The sequence below is a fragment of the Castor canadensis genome, chromosome 12 (genome assembly GCF_047511655.1).
Source record: "Castor canadensis chromosome 12, mCasCan1.hap1v2, whole genome shotgun sequence".
NCBI lineage: Eukaryota > Metazoa > Chordata > Mammalia > Rodentia > Castoridae > Castor > Castor canadensis.
Genome location: NC_133397.1, coordinates 112358634 through 112376549, shown reverse-complemented (window position 1 = coordinate 112376549; position 17916 = coordinate 112358634). Strand labels below are relative to the sequence as shown.

At 36.3% G+C, this 17916-nt stretch overlaps 1 protein-coding gene across 4 annotated transcripts in view; it reads left to right on the top strand.

Moving 5' to 3' along the window:
• The window catches only part of Rap1a (RAP1A, member of RAS oncogene family), a 77812-nt gene that overhangs the window by 34676 nt on the left and 25220 nt on the right, over positions 1-17916 (top strand). The window contains exon 1 of one of the 4 annotated variants that reach the window (XM_020177543.2): positions 3764-3843. The exons of the other annotated variants lie outside the window; for them this stretch is intronic. The gene's annotated coding sequence lies outside the window, so the exon portion shown is untranslated. Of the gene's footprint in view, positions 1-3763; positions 3844-17916 lie in introns of those variants that run through there. 4 annotated transcript variants of the gene reach the window in all.

Below are 17916 nucleotides of genomic sequence, written 5' to 3'. Positions count from 1 at the left end.
AGAATTGTAGCTTGGCAGGTTTTTTCCTTCAGTACTTTAAACATTTCACTTCACATTCTTGCTTGCTTGATTTCTAAAGACAAGTCTGATGTAATTCCTATATCCTTGCTCCTCTTTTCCTCTGGCATCTTTCAACATTTTTCTTTGTCTTTGATTTTCTGCAGTTTGAATATATGCCCAGGTGTAGCCATTTTGGTATTCATTGGCATCCTCTGAATTTCCTTGGTCTGTGGCTTGGTGTTTATCTTCTATTTTTTTAACCTATTTTTTCCCAGCTCCTTTCTCCTTTTAGCCCTGTGGTCAGAATATATCTGGAAGCTAACTAATTCTTACCAGCTGCAGTTCCACTGCAGCTGCTTTGCACCATGTTGTCTTGAGTTGTTGCAGTTGTCTTCAAATTTTTCTTCCTGCCTTTGCCCTTGATCTCCGCTTTCATAGCCAGAAAGTTCTTTTAATATTTTCAATGGAAGCTAGTCATCCTCTGCTCAGAATCATCAAATGGCTTCTTATCTCATACCAAGTAAAAGCCAAAGTCTTACCATGGCCTACAAAGCTGGGTTTAGCTCTCTGTTTCATCTCTTAACCTATCTCCTACCAATCACCCCTCATTGTTCTCAGGTACAGTGCTCTCCTTGTTCTTAAGAAATTTACCAGGCATCTTAAGGTTTTTCCACTCCCCTCGAATGTCTGCATTATTGTGATCTTTAATTTCTCCTCATCTTTAGGTCTTTGCTCAAATATCACTTTTGAAAAATAGACCCACGTGCGCTATGGACTCCTCTCATCCCTTTCCTCCTTTATTGTTCACAAAAACACTTAGGTTTTGTTTTGTTTTTGCAGTATTGGGGATCAAACCCAGGCCCTCAAGTATCTAGTCAATTGTTCTACTACTGAGTTGCACTTTCCAGCCCCTCTCCAAAATACTTTTCCAGTTGATTGGCAGGAGAGAGCATGACACTCTGGAAAAAATGAAAGAGAGCTCATTTTGCTGGAGCATTGAGAACAAGAGAGTGCCTTGTTACATGAAGCTAGGGACCAAACTACAGAGATCCCCTCATAAGCCTTGTTAACATTTTAGTCTTTATCCTTAAGAATAATGACAAGTCATTGAATTATCTTACCTGTAGGAAATAGGGAGGAAGTCACTAATATTATTAAATTTGTCATTTTATAAAGATCATTTTAGCTTTGTTATGGAGCATAGCCTGGAAAGGGAAAAGATTGTATGCGTTAGGAAGATCAGATGAGAGGCTGTTGCAGTGATCCAGGTGTCAGTTTAAGGCAGGTTACTTAGTCTACTAGGATTGGTGACCATACAAAAAGAATGTTTGGATAGCTTAGCCTGGTGGCTCACACTGTAATCTTAGCTGTGTGGGAGGCAGAGATTGGAAGGATCATGGTTTAGGCCAGCCTGGGGAAAAAGTTCTTGAGACCCCATCTCAACCAATAAAAAGTTGTATATGATAGTACATGCCTCTCATTCCAGCTATGTGAGAACCATAGATAGGAAGATCACTATGGAGGCCAGCCTGAGCATCTCAGATTCTGCGGCTGTAGCCCAAGTGGTAAAAGCACTTGCCTAGCAAGTACAAGGCCCTGAGTTCAGATACCAGCACTACCAAATAAACAAAAAGTTGTTTGGAACTGTGATCCCTTGAAGAAATTCATTTATAAACATCAATGATCAGTAATTTGTATCTCTCAATTGCCAGATCAAGAGCTCCAATTTATAGGATCTGCATTTGATTCCATTATTAGAAAGTAGAATAACTTACCCAATGTAAGTCTCCTTTTTGTAAGCTTTAAATTGTTGTAGTATTTTTAAGTGAAAATAAGAACAATATAATTTAAATGGACTATACAAAAAAAAATAGAAAGTGATAAGGATGAGGGGTCACAAATCAAAGATCATTTATGGGAAGGGAATTGGGTTGAAAACAGTGAATATGGTGAGAAAGTCAGCATGGCTAACCCTGACTAAAGGTATTTAAATACAAATCATTTTGGAGTACTGTACATGCTAAGCATTATTAGGAAGTTAAGAGCAGACTGTTATTCTCAACTTGAATTATATGCATATATTTCTTCCAATATTTTGCTACAGAGTTTTAGATCACTTTTAGTGATAGAATTATTTTGTTGATCAGTTTCTGAATATCTGTTTGAAGTCTTCTACATGAGGATACTCAGTTTTCCTAGAACCACTTGGTGAAGAGGCTGTATTTTCTCCAACATATGTTTGGTACTCCTTTGTCAAATTTTAAAAGGCTGTAATTGTGCGGTTTTTTCCCTCTGGGTCAACATTGGTCTTTGTGTCTCCTTTTGTGTTAATATGTTTTTATTGCTGTGATTTTGTAGTATAGTTAGAAGTCAGGTATTGTAATACCTTCAGCATTTCTCTTTTTGCTCAGGATTGCTTTGGCTGTTGAGGGTTTTTTTTTTTTTAATGTTTCTATATGAACTTTAGGATTGATTTTTCTATCTCAGATGTCATCGGAATTTTAGTAGAGTTTGCATTGCACATATAGATTGCTTTTGGCAGTATAGCCATTTTCACAATGTTGACTCTGCTTATCCATGAGTGTAGAAGATCCTTCCATCTTCTGATGTCTCTTCTTTGATTGCTTCCTTCAGTGATTTATAGCTTTCATTGTAGAAGTCTTTCACTTCCTTTATTAAATTTAGTCCTAGATTTTTTTTTTGAGGATATTGTGAATGGAACTATTTTCTTGATATCTTTCTCAGTCTGTTCATTATTGGTATACAGAAAAACTGACTTTTGTATATTGATTTTGTGTTCTGCTACTTTGCTGAAATTGTTTATGATGTCTAAGAGATTTTTGGTGGAGTTTTTAGGGTCTTCTAAGTATAAGATTTTATCATCTTCAAATAGGAATAATTTGACTTCTTTCCCTATTTGAATCCCTTTCATTTCTTTCTCCTATCTGATTGCTGTGGCTAGAAATTCCAATACTATATTGAATAAAAGTGCAGAGAGTGGACACCCTATGACAGAAGTTACCTTGTGACATTTAGTATGATGTTGGCTATTGGTTTGTCATATATATAGCCTCTATCAAGTTGGAGTACATTCCTTCTATCCTAGTTTCTTCAGAGCTTATATCATGAAAGAATGTTGAATTTTGTCAAAGGTTTTTTCTGCATCAATTGATTGTGTGACTTTTGTCCTTGATTCTGTATAGATGCTGTATTACATTTATCAATTTGCATATGTTGAACCATCCTTACATCACTGGAATGAAACTAACTTGATCATGGTATATGCTTTCTGTAATGTGTTGTTGAATTCAGTTTTTGCATCTATGTTCATTAAAGAGATTGGCCTATAATTCTCTTTTTTTTGTTGTTGTGCCCTTGTCCAGTTTTGGAATGAGTATAATATTGGCTTCATAGAATGAGTTTGGTAGTGTTCTTTCCCTTTCCACTTCATGGAAAAGTTGGAGGTGTGTTGATATTAGTTCTTCTGTAAAGGTATGGTAGAATTTGGCAGTGAATCCAACAGGTTCTGGGCTTTTATTTATTATTGCTTTAATCTCATTGCTTGTTACAGATGAATTTAGGTGGTTTCTGTCTTCTTGGTTCAATTTTGGTTGATCAAATGCATCTAGAATTTTTTCACTTCTTCTAGATTTTCTAGTTTATTTCAATAAAGATTTTCAAAGTATTCCCCCAATATCTTCTGGATTTCATTGGTATTTGTTGTGATATCCTTCTCCCCCTCTTTTTTTTTTTTTTTTTGCAGTTCTGGGATTTGAACTCAGGGCCTTATGCTTGCTAGGGAGGCTCTCTACCACTTGAACTACTCCACCAGCCCCTTTTTAGGTGAGTATTTTTCAAGATAGTATATTACAAACTATTTTTCCAGGCTGTCTTTGAACCATGATCATTCTGATTGCTGCCTCCTGAGTAGCTAGGATTATAGGCATGAGTACCTGGTGCCTGGCTGTGATATCCCCTTTTTTATCTTTAATTTTATTAATTTGGGTCTTTTCCCTCCTCCTAGTCAAATCTGCTTATTTATCTTTTTGAAGAACCAACTTTTTGTTTCATTGATTCTTTGTATAGTTTTTTGGCTTAATTTCATTGATTTCTACCTTTGTTTTTATTTCTTTTCATCTGCTAATTTGGGTTTTTTTTAATTACTTTTCTAGGAACTTGAGATGCATCATTAGGCTATTTATTTGAGATCTGTTTTCCTAATGTAGATACTTATACCTATAAACTTTCCCCTTAGCACTGCCTTTGCTGTATCCTATAGTTCTGGTAGGTTGTGTTTTTTCATTCTCATTAGATTCTAGGAACTTTCCCCCTTATTTCTTCAATGACTCACTGGTTATCCAACAATATGTTGTTAAGTCTCCATGTGTTTGAATATTTTTGTAGTTTTTTGTTGTTGTTGAGTTCTAGTTTTATTTCACTGTGGTCTGATAGAACGCAGGGAATTAGGTCAACTTTCTTATTATTTGCCAGGACTCACTTTGTGTCCTAAAATACCTATTCTGGAGAACGTTTTAAAAGCTGCTGAGAAGAATGTGTGTTGTGCTGGTGTTGGATGAAATATTCTGCAGGCATCTGTTAAATCCATTTGGTCTATAGTGTCATTTAATTCTGAGATTTGTTTCTTAATTTTATTTTTGTTTGTATCACCTATCTATTGGTGGTAAAATCTCCCACTATCATTGTGTTCAGGTGTATCTGCGCTTTTAAGTCCAGTGTGTTTGTTTAATGAAGTTGGGTGCACTGACATCAGGTACACATATGTTAACAAATACTTCTTGAGGTGTTGTTGTTTTTATTAATATGAAGTAACCTTCTTTGTCTTGACTAATTTTGGCTTGAAGTCTACTTTATCAGGTATGAGTACAGCTACTTCTGCCTATTTTCAGGATTCATTTGCTTGGAAAATCTTTCTCTACCCTTTTACCCTAAACTAATGTTTTTGTCAGCTAGATTTGTTTCTTGTGGAAACAACTCATTGGGTCTTGGTTTTTATAATCTAACTTGCCATTCTTGTCTTTTGATGGGGAATTGAGATCATTAACATGCTGCTTTTTTGTTTGTTTGTTTGTTTGTTTGATTCTTTCCTACTCTTCATTTGCTGATCTACTTATCTGGTGAGATTTAATTATTCCCATACTTTCATGGCATTGTTTAATCTTCATCTTCTGTCTGTGTGATTGATTCCTTTGAGTATCTTCTCAAAGGTTTAGTGGCCATAAATTTCTTGCATTTTTGTTTATCGTGAAAGGTTTTTATTTCTCCTTCAATTATGAATGATAGTTTTGCTGAGTAGAATAATCTAGGTTTGCAGTTATTTTCTTTCAGTGCTTGAAAGCCCTCCTTGCTTTTAAGGTTTCTATTGAGAAATCTGTTATTCTGATGAGTTTGCCTATATAAGTGACTTGGCACTTCTCCTTACAGCTTTCAATATTCTTTCCTTGTTCTCTATACTTAATATTCTAACTATAATACTCCATAGAGGTTCTATTTTGGTTCTATTTGGAGTCCTAGAGCCCTCTATTACATGGATGGGCATCTCTTCAGGTTTAACAAGTTTTCTGCTATTACTTTGTTGAAGAGTTGCAAGCCAGAGGCATAGGAAACATATTCAGCAGAATGATAGCAGAATACTTCCTAAGCCTTCAGCTTGCACCTCTTCTCCTTCAATTGTCCATGATTTGTAGGTTTGGTCTTTTAATGGAATCACAGAGTTCTATATCATCATCTGATTTTTCTTTTATATCTACTTGGACTTCAAGTTCTAATTTTCCGCCTTCCACTTGATTTGTCTGTCAGAAAGGCTTTCAACTGAACTTTTTATTTGACTTAAGGAGCTTTTCATTTGTAGAGCTTCTATTTTTTTATTTTCAGCTTTCTGTATCTTTATTGAATTCCATTTTCATGTTTTCCAATGTCTTCCTTACTTCATTTAGCTGTTTATTTCTATCCTCTTTGAGTTCATTTAGTTGTCTGTGCTTGTCTTCTTTCATCTCATTAATCATTCCTATCATCGTTCTTTTGAGCTCAGAAATTGAGATCTCATCACCTTCACTCTCAGTCAGATCCTTTGTTGTGTGATTGTTGGCCTGAGGAGTCATAGTTCCTCCTGTATGAAGTTGCCGTTTCATATTTCTTATGCCTCTATTTTGAGATTTTTCTCATCCGTAGTCCATAGGTTAGTTAAGGGTTTTAGTCAATGAAAGTCTTTTCCTTGAATTATTTTCTGTGTTTTAGTACAACTGGTTAGTGGCTAAGTTGATGTGCTAGTTTCTGATGGCTGGCACAACAAGCTAGATATTTACATGAAGTAGAATACCATTGGCAGCATCAGCTATATACCAGTCATGTTATGTATGAAGGCAACTAGTGTTCTTGTATGGCAAAGCAGAGGATGTGAAAAATAAAAGTTGTTTGTGTAGGAGTTAAAATTTACATATTAAAATAAGAGGTGTGAGGGAGGAAATAAAGAAGAGGGAAGTGTGAGGGCTGCAGGTAAACAAAACACTGGCTTATAGAGATATAATTCAGTTGTTGTGGCAAAGGGTATTATTGTCAGGGATTACAAAAGGATAGAAAGGATGAGAATGATAAAAGAAGGAGGTAGAATAAACTACCAGTAGAACAGTTTGTGAATAAGAGATATGAAAAATAAAGAAATGAAATGAAAAAGTAAGGAGAAAAATGACAGTACAAAAGAGATAGATTACAACTTTAAAAGAATTAAGTCAATATTTTCTTCTTGTTGAGGAGGAGAGTGAATATCTTCCGTGCTCCATCAGTACACTGAATGCTCCCCTCCAATCTCTGGTCCTGGGTTTTTGTCTGCAGTTTTCCTGTTGTATTTACATATGTGTCCCCTAAGGGCCCTGGATTGCCCAGATATTGACTGGGTGAGGGTGGGGGGTAGTTCCTAGATTAGGGCAGCTGCTGGAGTGTGGTGGGGCAGTTCCAAGTATGTGAGGTAGCTGTTGTTGAGTGGGTAATGTCTCCAGCACAGCTAATGGGTTAGAAAGTGTTTGAAGCACGTTCCTTTCCATGGTTAGGGAGTCTAGTGGCTGCTCTGACTTGTCTGTGGTAAATTTTTTTTCCCCTTTCCACCGAGGCCTCCAGTTTAATGTTTCATTTGGAGGCTGAAGGGAAAATAGCTCTTATCTGTATATGCGTATACTGCCAAGTTGGGTGGTGGGTTAAAGCCCGTAGCTACCCCTGGCCAGCTTGCTTTGCTGCCTTCCTTGTCTTGGGATAGAGACCTGAATGTTGATCTCTAGCCAGCTAGCCTGCTCACTTCTCATCCTTCCTTTGGATAGAAACTCTGGATTGAGCAGATTCACCCCCTGCACAGTCCAGTCTGCAAGCCTCTGATCAGCCCACTTAGCCAAAAGTTTTCTCAAGGGTCAGGTGGGTAATACTGATTATAGTAAAAATTGTTCAGCTTCATCTCTCCCCTCACCAGTCACAGGCTGGTCTGGGTACCTTTAATCAGCCCACTTACCCAAAGGTTTTCTCCTTTAGATGGAAACCTGGTTGGTTTCCATGCTGGTCTTTCTGGTCTTGGTGGTGGTATACAGGCGCCGGTCAGTTTCTGTCTGGGACGGAGCAGGTTCAGGTACACACCCCTGTTCCCTTGGCGGATTTGCACTTTTAGTATGTCTAGCTACTACCTGTGTTTATACTGGCACCCTCTTTTTTAGTGTACTAATTTGTTCACCTCTGCTTTCAGCTATGTACCTGAGGTTTTAGTTCAGATTCACAGAGACACTGGGAAGTGGTGCCTGTCAGCAATCTACCATCTTTTGTTCTTCTTCAAATAAATCCTAGAAATCCTAGAAATTCTGTAAGTTAAATAGTTGTGTGCTTTTTGTATATTCCTTGGCATTTCAGGCACAAAATCAAAGGTCCCTAATTAAATTAATTGCTGTTATTTAATGACCATGTGTAGAATTTGTTCACATTGATTCATCTATCATGAAAGTACTTATTAGTGAGAGACATCCCCTATTTAAAAAAAGTATCAATATTGACCTATACTAGAGTATTCATTTCAACAGACAATCATGTAACATATACTATATTCTAGTTTTAATGTTCAGGGTGAATGAAACATCCTGCCCTTTTAGAGCTCTTAGAGTCTAATTAATTGGTTAGTCTAATTTAGGTAGCAAAATAATCGCACAAATAAAAAAATAAAATGACATGCAACAGTGGCAAGTATTACTAAGTAAAGATACCTGGTACAGTAAGAGTATGTAAGGTTTTGACTCAGAGGGATTGGGAAAGGATATCTTATATTGTACTAAGATCTAAGGATAAGAGCAGGCATTAACTAAGTGGAGAAGGAGGGAAAAGCATTTTTAGGCAAAGGAAATAGCTTGTGCAAAACACACTGTGGCTGTGGTGAGAATATCAGATTTAAAGAACTGAAAAGACCAGGGTGGCTGGCATAGAGTAAATCAGGGTGTGGAACAAGATGAAGTAGAAAGGGACCAAATCATTAAGAGCTTTGGGGACTTGTTTTGGAGTTTAATCTTTATCCTCAGAGTGAAAAGAAATCCTTTAATTGTCTAAAGAGGACGGTGACCATGCTAAAATGTATATCCTGAAAAGCTCATTGTGGCTGAAATGTAGTGCCAATGTACTATGTAGCGTGAACATCAATGCGCTCTACATGAGAAGGCTGTTTCAGTAGTCCTGGGAGAACTGACATCCTGGTAAAAGAAGAGGAATGGACAGATTCTCTGGCCAGAGGGCAGTAGATTCTCCACCCAGGTGGTTCTAATACCACTATCCTCCTCCTTCTCCCTTATTCTACCTTAAAAAAAAAATAAAATAGTGACACAAAATACAAAGCATTGCTTGTAATTAACCACTTTAATTAAGATGGCATTCTTTTCAGTGACCCAGTGAAGAAATGAACTGAGAAATTTTTCAAAGGAAGTACATATAGCCAAAACATCACATGAAGAAGAAGAAGGAAAAAAAAATGCTCAACATCCCTGGTCACAAAGGAAATGCAAATCAAACCACATTAAGATCCCACCTCACTCCTGTCAGAATTTCTATCATCAAGAACACAAACAACACAAATGTTGACGGGGAATGGGGAGGTGGGTAGAGCCTTTATACGCTGTTGGTGAGGATGTAAATTAGTACAACCACTATGAAAACAGTATGTAGGTTCATCAAAAAACTGAGAATAGAACTAACATATGATCTATCATTAGCAGTCCTAGGAATGTGTGTCCGAATATAATAAAGACACTTGCACGCCTATGTTTATTGCACCATTACTCACAATAGCCAAGCTATGAAAACATCCCAGATGCTACAACTGTTGAAAATGAACAAATGGGATTGCTGCATCCAACAAACTGGATTAAAAAAATGTGATACATATGTATGATAGAATGTTATTCAGCCATAAAAAAGAGTGAAATTTTCTCATTCACCGGTAAATGAATGGAACTGCAGAACATCATGTTAAGTGAAGTAAGCCAGGTTCAGAAAGACAAAAGTCGCATATTTTCTCTCATGTAGTATCAAGATAGCTCTAAATAATACAAGCACTGTCATACACCCACACATGTATTTGCAGAATAGTTCCAAAAGTGAGACTGTTAGAGGAGACTAAGGGAGCAGGAAAAGAAAAGAGTAATACTGAAATGCACCACAACTGTGAAGGAACAAGACACAATGAAAGGTGCTGAAAACTGTTGATTTACCTGTCTGTTTCTCTCTCTCTACCTGGAAATGGCACAACAACCCTCTCCTGCATAACTGTTGTATACTGATAAAAGCATTTTTTTAAAAAGTAGGCATACTTTATAATATACTACTATTCATAATTTCATTTTTAGAGTAATATGAAGGAATTTTTTCCTTTATGAGTCAGGTGGATTCATACTTCTTACTCATGAAGATGTGCATATTGATACACAAAAATTTCTTAAACCAACGATACATTTATAATTGTAAACCTAAGGAACAATATTGGAGCTAAAATCGTACCTTTGTGTGGTGAAGTAGCTTAAGTGGTTCAGTACCTGCCCATCAAGCACAAAGCCCTGAGTTCAACCCTAGTACTGCCAAATAAAATTGTACATTTGTGGCAAATTCTTTCCAAGAGCATTGTGAATTCCTCCACAACTTAGTGTCTGTTTCTCATCAGGAAAATTCACCTGTAGTGTTCAAGTTTCATAAGCACCATAGGGCCTGGGTATAACAGTTCATAAGAAGCAAGCATACATAGTTTCAAATAGCTACAACCTAGAAATGCTTCGAAATATTGTTTTTCTGTTACTTGAAAAATAAGTGTTCTGAAAGAAGAACTTAGAGGACTCACTTTTGGTCAAGTGGTGAACTAGGTACCTTAATCTCTTAGTTGAAAATGACAGGAAAAAAAAAGATTTTTTTCAGTTATTAAAGAACTGACATTCTTGAGGTTCCCCCCCACCCCATGCAGAAGATCAAACCTAGGACCTTGCCCATGCTAAGCAAATACTCTACCAATGAGCTGTACCCCCAGGCCCAAAACAGATATTTTATAGACCTACTCAAACACTGAAAATAAGTGAAGTCAGTTGGGCACAGTGGCTTGTGCCTGTAATCCTAGCTACTCAGGAGGAGGATATCAGGAGGATTGTGGTTCTAGGCCAGCCTGGGCAAAAAGTTTAGCCAATAAAAGCTGGACTTGGTGTGCGCCTGTCACTCCAGCTGTGCAGGAAGCCTAAATAAAAGGGTTGTGGTCTAGGGCACCCCGGGCATAAACATAAGACCGTATGTGAAAAATTAACTAAAGCAAAAGGGGCTGGGGAAAATGGTTCAGTGGTAGGGTACCTGCCTAGCAAGCCCAAGACTCTGAGTTCAAGGCACCACCAAAAAAAAAAAAAAATTTGAAAACTAGTATCAGCACTCAGAGCCTGTTTTCATCTTGAGGCCATTTACTGAATGGGTAAAAACATGAGCTTAGGGTTTCATTGCTCTGGCAGACAGAGAAAGGAGACTAAGGTCAACCTATTAGGAGACAACCCACCTGTAAACCACCCCACCACCCTCCCACACACACAGACACACTTCTGCCAACTACAAGGAAAATTGACTGTCTCAAACTTTGGCCCTCAGGTTAAGGTGGTGGTGGTATAGTTAGGGTGGACACAGGTATTCTCTAGCATTTTATAGTCATAACCCAGCCTTTAGGTGAGATTTACATCTCTAAATGACACTTTATAGGTTAGCCCCAAGATATGTTTTTCTCAGAATATGACTTAAAGTAATTCTGCCTTATGGTAGCCCCAGGTAATTGACAGAAACAAATGCACATCACAACCAAAAAAAAAAAAAATCCAAGCATAATTTGAAAAGAAAAGAGGTACTGAAAACAAGGGCAGTCAAAACAGTAGCTCAATTGGAACCCCCCCCCCAATTGACTTCATATTTTAGAATTATTAGATACGAAGTTTAAAAATGAATATACTTAGCAGAATAAAAAATGATTTAAAATATAAGCATGATAGCTGGTGCTGATGGCTCATGCCTGTAATCCTAACTACTGAGGAGGCAGAGATCAGGCGGATAGTGATTTGAAGCCAGCCGGCCAAATAGTTTGTGAGACCCTGTCTTAAAAAATAACCATCACAAAGGAGGGCTGGTGGAGTGGCTCAAACAGTAAGAATGCCTGCCTAGCAAGCATGAGGCCCTGAGTTCAAAACCCAGTGCCGCAAAAAAAAAAAATAGTGATGGGATTATGATTGTTTCCTATGAAATCTCACAACTCTGAAGTAGGGTCTATTATTATTTTACAGGTGAAGGACTGAAGTACAGACTGGGATTCTAGCTATGGATCCTAAGTTCAAGCTTTTAATTATTTCACTTTACTATTTATGAGAAAGAGAATGATTGTGAAGCATTACAATTACCTTTGGGGGGGGGGGAAAGACCTAGAAGTGAAATGCATAAAATAATTTGAAGGTCCATGGACTGGTGAATAGTAGAGTATAGTAGAAAGTTAATGAATAGGAAGATTATTGAAAAATAGATTAACCAAAATAAAGAGATGCGCATGGAAACTATATAAGAGGAGAAAAGAATATTTGAAAATTGTGGCAGAAACTGCTAGTTTTTCCTGGTAGCCTTTCTCCCTGTGATAATGAATGCTGTGATGTGACAAGAATTTGGTAGTTTGGAATCAAGTGCAACTTCTAGATCATGTCTAAAGAGGAAAGGGGTGTGTTCTTTCCTTCCTCTGTCTTCATGGACTGACTGGAATGTAGTATGGCTAGGGAGCTGTTTTTGGCTGTGCAGAGGTAATATTTTAATGGTGACAGAGCAATAAGATATAAAAGCCTTGCTCCCAGAGTGCTAAACTCCCAAACAAACCTTCAGCTTTCCCTTTTACTGTCATCGAGAGGGGATAAAGCCCTGCACGATCTCATTATAGCAGCTTAGCCTATGTGCTAACCGATAATATGAAAAGAGAAAGTTCAACAGGTATCTAACCAGAATTCCAGATATGAAGAAAACTCAGGTAGAGATAATATTTAAGGAAGTTATAATTGAAAATTTCCAAAACTTTGCAAAAAGACATTAATTCAAGAAGTCAAATCCTAAGCAAGATAAATAGAAATCTAAGCCTAAACATTTCATGGTTAAGTTTGTAGTCAGAGACAGAAGACAAATTTCTTTGAAAAGATCTGCTATTAAGCTAACAGCTGTGGGGGGTGGGTGTGAGAGGTGGTCCAAACAATGTATATATACACGTGAGTAAATGTAAAAATGATAAAAAATTTTTAAAAATTATAAAATCCAATTAGTGATAGCTATAACAGTTTCTAATAAAGTTAAGCCTCCCAACTTCCAGATAGTTGGAACAATTATTAAAAAAAAAAAAGCTAACAGCTGACTTACATTGAAAAGAAAATAGAAGCTAAAAACACAGTAGAATAGTAACTACAATGTCCTGAGAGTATCTTTCATGATTAAAGTAACTTTAAAAAATTTTTCAGAAAAAAAAAAAATAGGTGTTTTTACTACTCATTTGACATCCCTAGGAGAAATTCCAGAATAAACTTTAGGTATAAGAAAAGTGATTCCCAATGAAAGGTTTTGAGATTAAAAAGAAAAAAAAGGTTGAAATTAATGAGCCATATCCAATGTTAGTTAGAAAAAGAACAGAATAAACTAAAGAGGAAAACAAATATACCACTTCTTAGCCTTTTGGCTAAGATTAAGTGTAGAAAGTGAGGAAATAAGCATAAAAGCAGAAATTAAAGAAATAGAAAAGAGGCCTACAATGAAACATCAGCAAAGCAAAAATAGTTTCTTAGAAAATGGATGAAATTAATAATTCTGCTAAAATTGACCTGAAGGGAAAAAAAGGCACAGATAATGAAAAAGGGTATGGAACTAAATATGCTGCAGTTCATTATGAAAGAAAAGTGTAAACACTAAGATCTTTCTTCAAGGACAAGTTGATTATTACATCTGCTGTCATGAACCCAAGAAATTAATAGAAACCTTGTACTTTAAAAAAAATGTTTTAAAAAGTACTGCTAATAAGTTTGTGGTGCTTGTGTCAAAAAATTATGATCCCATACTGAGAATGACTATAATTTTGTATTTTCTTTTTCTTAAAAAACAAATATGGTCACCAGCCCTGTACTCATACTCACACTGCTCAGCCGAACTGGAGTGTGCTTGGGAAAGATACAAACATTAAGACAGTTTTCTTATTTTCTGGAGGACCAGTTTAAGCATTCCCTGTTTGAAAATCCAAGGTCCAAATTGTTCCAAAACCCAAAACTTTTTGTGTACTTTAAGTTTCAGATTTTGGAGCATTTGGGATTTCAGATTATTAATTAGGGATGCTCAACCAGTAAAATCTATGCAGATATTCCAAAATCCAAAAACAAAACAAAATGTCTTTTAGGACCAAATAGACTATGCAAATCAGTTGGCTTTCTGTATCCTCAGGTTCTACATCCATGGATTCAACTAATTGTGGATTGAAAATAGAAAAGGAAAATCACGTTTGTTCTAAAAATGTACAGACTTTTTTCTTGTCATCATTCTCTAAACAATGCACTATAACAACTATTTACATGATATTTGTGTTATAAGTAATATAGAGATGATTTGAAGTATGTGGGAGGATATGCATAGTTTTATGTAGATTCTATGCCATTTTATATAGGGACTTGAGCATCTGTGGATTTTGGTATCTGTGTGAGGTTGAGAATGTTTTCCTGGAACCATTCTCCACAAGACACATGTACACTATTTCTGATCAGTTTCTCTATGTAACACCCTTCCTCCAGAGTATACTAGTATTGAGAGGATTAGAAACTAAAAAAGAGTATCAAGCTGGCAAATTCTTTCAGTGAGATAATATTTATTTCATATTGGAAGTTAAATATGACCATGGTTTCTGTATGCATTTCCCTCTCCCCCAGCCTGTTGTGGTCACTTGTCAGGGTTTTTGTTGTTTTGTTTTTCAGTGCTGGGAATCTATACCAAGGTTTCATGCCATGCATCTACCACCAATCTAGCCAGCCTCAATTTTGAGATACTCATAATATCTATAGATATTTAAAGATAGCAAACAATAATTGTTAAGAAATTACCTTTGGTGTTTCTTAATTTAAGAGGTTTTGCTCCAAAATTTCTCATCACAACTGAATTTCCTTTTGCAGGAAAATCTTCTGTCTTGTAATTCTTCAGTTTTGTATTTAAAAAATGCAGAAAACAAAATTAGGATTTGCTTCATAGAGACAAGTTATGTTACTTTAGAAGTGGTTTTGCAAAAGGGAGAATGAAAAAATTTGTTATAACTTGGACCATAATGTTAGGTACTGAAAATTGACTTGAAACTTAAGCATAATTGTAATGTTTATTGCTGTCCTCCATATTTGTCAAGAAATCTTAACCAGGGTAAAAAAATTTCTAGAGCTGTTTTGGGAGTGCATGGCACAAGAGATTTCCATAAAAAGGCATGAGATTTGCTTGGAAGAGGATAGTGGTTTTCTAACTTGGCAGTAATGAGTTAGAACTAGCTCACTTTAGAAAGAAAATGTTAATTCCAGTTATTCTTATTGAGAATTTTCTTATTCTTATTTGTGTATGTTTGTTTTCTTATAGGAGCTATAAGAAACATTTGTGTATGTTTGTTTTCTTATAGGAGCTATTATATTTACAAATGTGTCTGTGTATACATTCACAACTCACAGCATTTGTTAAAGGTAAAGGAAATAATTTTTTGTGCGTTACAGTATGTGAAAAATAGTCTTGAAACTTGAATATCTTACCACTTGTGTTAAGGAACAGGTGCCAAATATTTTGTTATTGAAGAATACCCCAAATAATTTGATAATCTCTAAGTTCTTTCCCTAATTTCTGTTGCTGTAGAAAAACTGGAGGCATTTGGGGAATATAAATGAGTGTTGGTGTATTAGAATTGCCTTTTGAAAGTCACACATTTTTGAACTAGAGAGATGGTGAATGCACATACTATTAATTGGCAGCAAACCCCAGGCTTAGAGGCCTGGAAAAAGGGTTAAGCATAGAAAGATCTTTCCTCAGGAAATACAAGTAAACTGTCTGGGTTTTTGTTTTCTTCTTTTTCTCATGTAAATGAGGGAACCACCTAATACAAATTTAGGTGTAGTCTTAACAATGACTTCTGAATCTATACTTCTAGTCCATTGTTTCTACTACCCTTCTAGACATGGGTTTTAAATATAGCTATCAGATTATGCCATGTGCTTTTCCCATAGGAATCTCAGGCTTAATTTCTCAAGAAAATATTTATTGTCTTTCTTTTTAAACCTCCTCTTGTATTTCTTGTCTTAACTGCAGGTATGCTATCAACCACTTGCTTGCTCAAGCTAGATACCTAGAAGTTATCCTTTACTTTTCTTCTTTTTCCTTAATAGTAACCTCTGATCAGTTAGAGTGCTGCCAGTTCTACCTTCAGAAAAATACTGTCCCTTCTTCAGCAGTAGTGCTACTCTACATGTCCAGGTCATCTCTCATTTCAACTATTGCAGTAACTTCCTAACCATCCTCTCTTATATTTGGCCCTTTCCTCAGTCTGCTTTATATACTAGTTATCTTTCCAGAGTGTTCCCTAAGAATTAACAAACTGTCCTGGGCTCTCCTTTCTTTGTACTTCATTTCCAAAACTATTTTCTCTGCTAACTTTTTTCACATACTGTAATTATTTCTTCTTCTTCTACAAGGTTTTTGGAGATGGGAAGCGTAATACTTTGCGTTTTTGTTTCCCTGACACCTAGTCCTGCACTGGTTCTTGGAAGATTCTTCACAAATATTTGATTTACAATAATCAGCCTTGCCAGCATGTCTGCTGTATAGTAGATACTTTATCCTCACTGTGTATGTAACTGTTACTCAGAAATTTCCCTTTTTCCCCACTGAATTTTCTAAAATCACCTCTATTGAGCTATAATCTCACGTTAAAAGCTCATGCATTTTAAATGTATAGTTCAGTTAATTTTGATACATGTGTATACCTGTGCAGTTATCACTGAAAGCAAGATCAAGATTATTTTCATCACTCCAAAAAATATCCTCATGCTCCTTTGTATTCCTCATCCCTGTACTACCATCACCGGCCTCTGGCACTATAGCTTAGTTTTGTCTTTTCTAGATTTTGCATAAGTAGAAACATAGTAATCACCCATTGTGTCTGGTTCATTTTGCTGAGCATGTTTTTCACATTCATCCATGTTGTGTTTTAAAAACTGCGCTCCTTTTTATTGCTGTATCATATTCCATTAACTGAATATAACACTTCATCCATTTGCCTCTTGGTCAATACCTGGGTTGTTTCTAGATGTTGGCTGTTATGAACAAAAATGCAGTTCAGTTCCCCCCCACCCCCAGTCTATTTTAGCTTAACCTGTTTAAAGTACTATCTTTTACAACCTGTATTAATGTTCTATTGTGTAACAGGTCAATCCAATTATTGTCTTTAAAAGTTTCAGTGGGTTAGGAATTTGGGAGCTACTTGACTACAGGTTCTGGTTCATCCTCTCTCATAAGGATGCAATTATTTGTATTAAGGGTTGACTAAAACTCACAAAGGTGGCTCATTCCCATGGTTGACAGGTTGGTGCTGGCCATTGGTAAGAGTCTTCTCTGTTCCTCTTCAGGGAACCTCTGCAGGGCTAAGTATCCATAAGACATAGCAATCAATTTCCTCTCAAAGTAGATTATCCAAGAGATCTCAGCACAAGTAGCAAAGCCTTTTAGGAACTAGACTTGGAAGTCAATGCTGCCATATTCTGTTGGTCATTGATTCAGTTTGAGAGGGAACCACATAGGGTACAAATGACTACTGAGAAGATCTATACAAGGTGTGAAGATCTATACAAGGTTGTGAATACCAGAAGGCAGGACGGTGGGGGTCATCTTAGAGGATGCATACCATAGTCCCTTGGTCAAAACTGAATGGATATCTACACATATGCATGGTTCTAATTCTGGACTGAATTCGATTCCACTGATCTGTGTTTGTTTTTATGCCAGTATCACTGTATTACTGCTGTTTCATGGTAAAATTTGAAATCAGTTAGTGTAATATTTTGTTCTTTTTCAAAACTATCTTAGCTACCACATTACTTGTATTTTCATATAAATGTTAAAGTCATCTTGTAAGTTTCTACAAAAAAAAAACAGGGATTGCATTAAATCTGCAGCTCAACATGAAGAGAACTTATATCCTAACAATGTGGGCATATCAACATAGTATGGTATAGCTCTTGGTTTTTTATTTCTTTCAGCCATGTTTTGTAACTTCAAAATATAGGTCTTGTGAATATTTTGTTAAATTCATCTGTAAGTAGTTTATTTCTTACTAGATGCTTTTTAAAATGGTATTTTTAT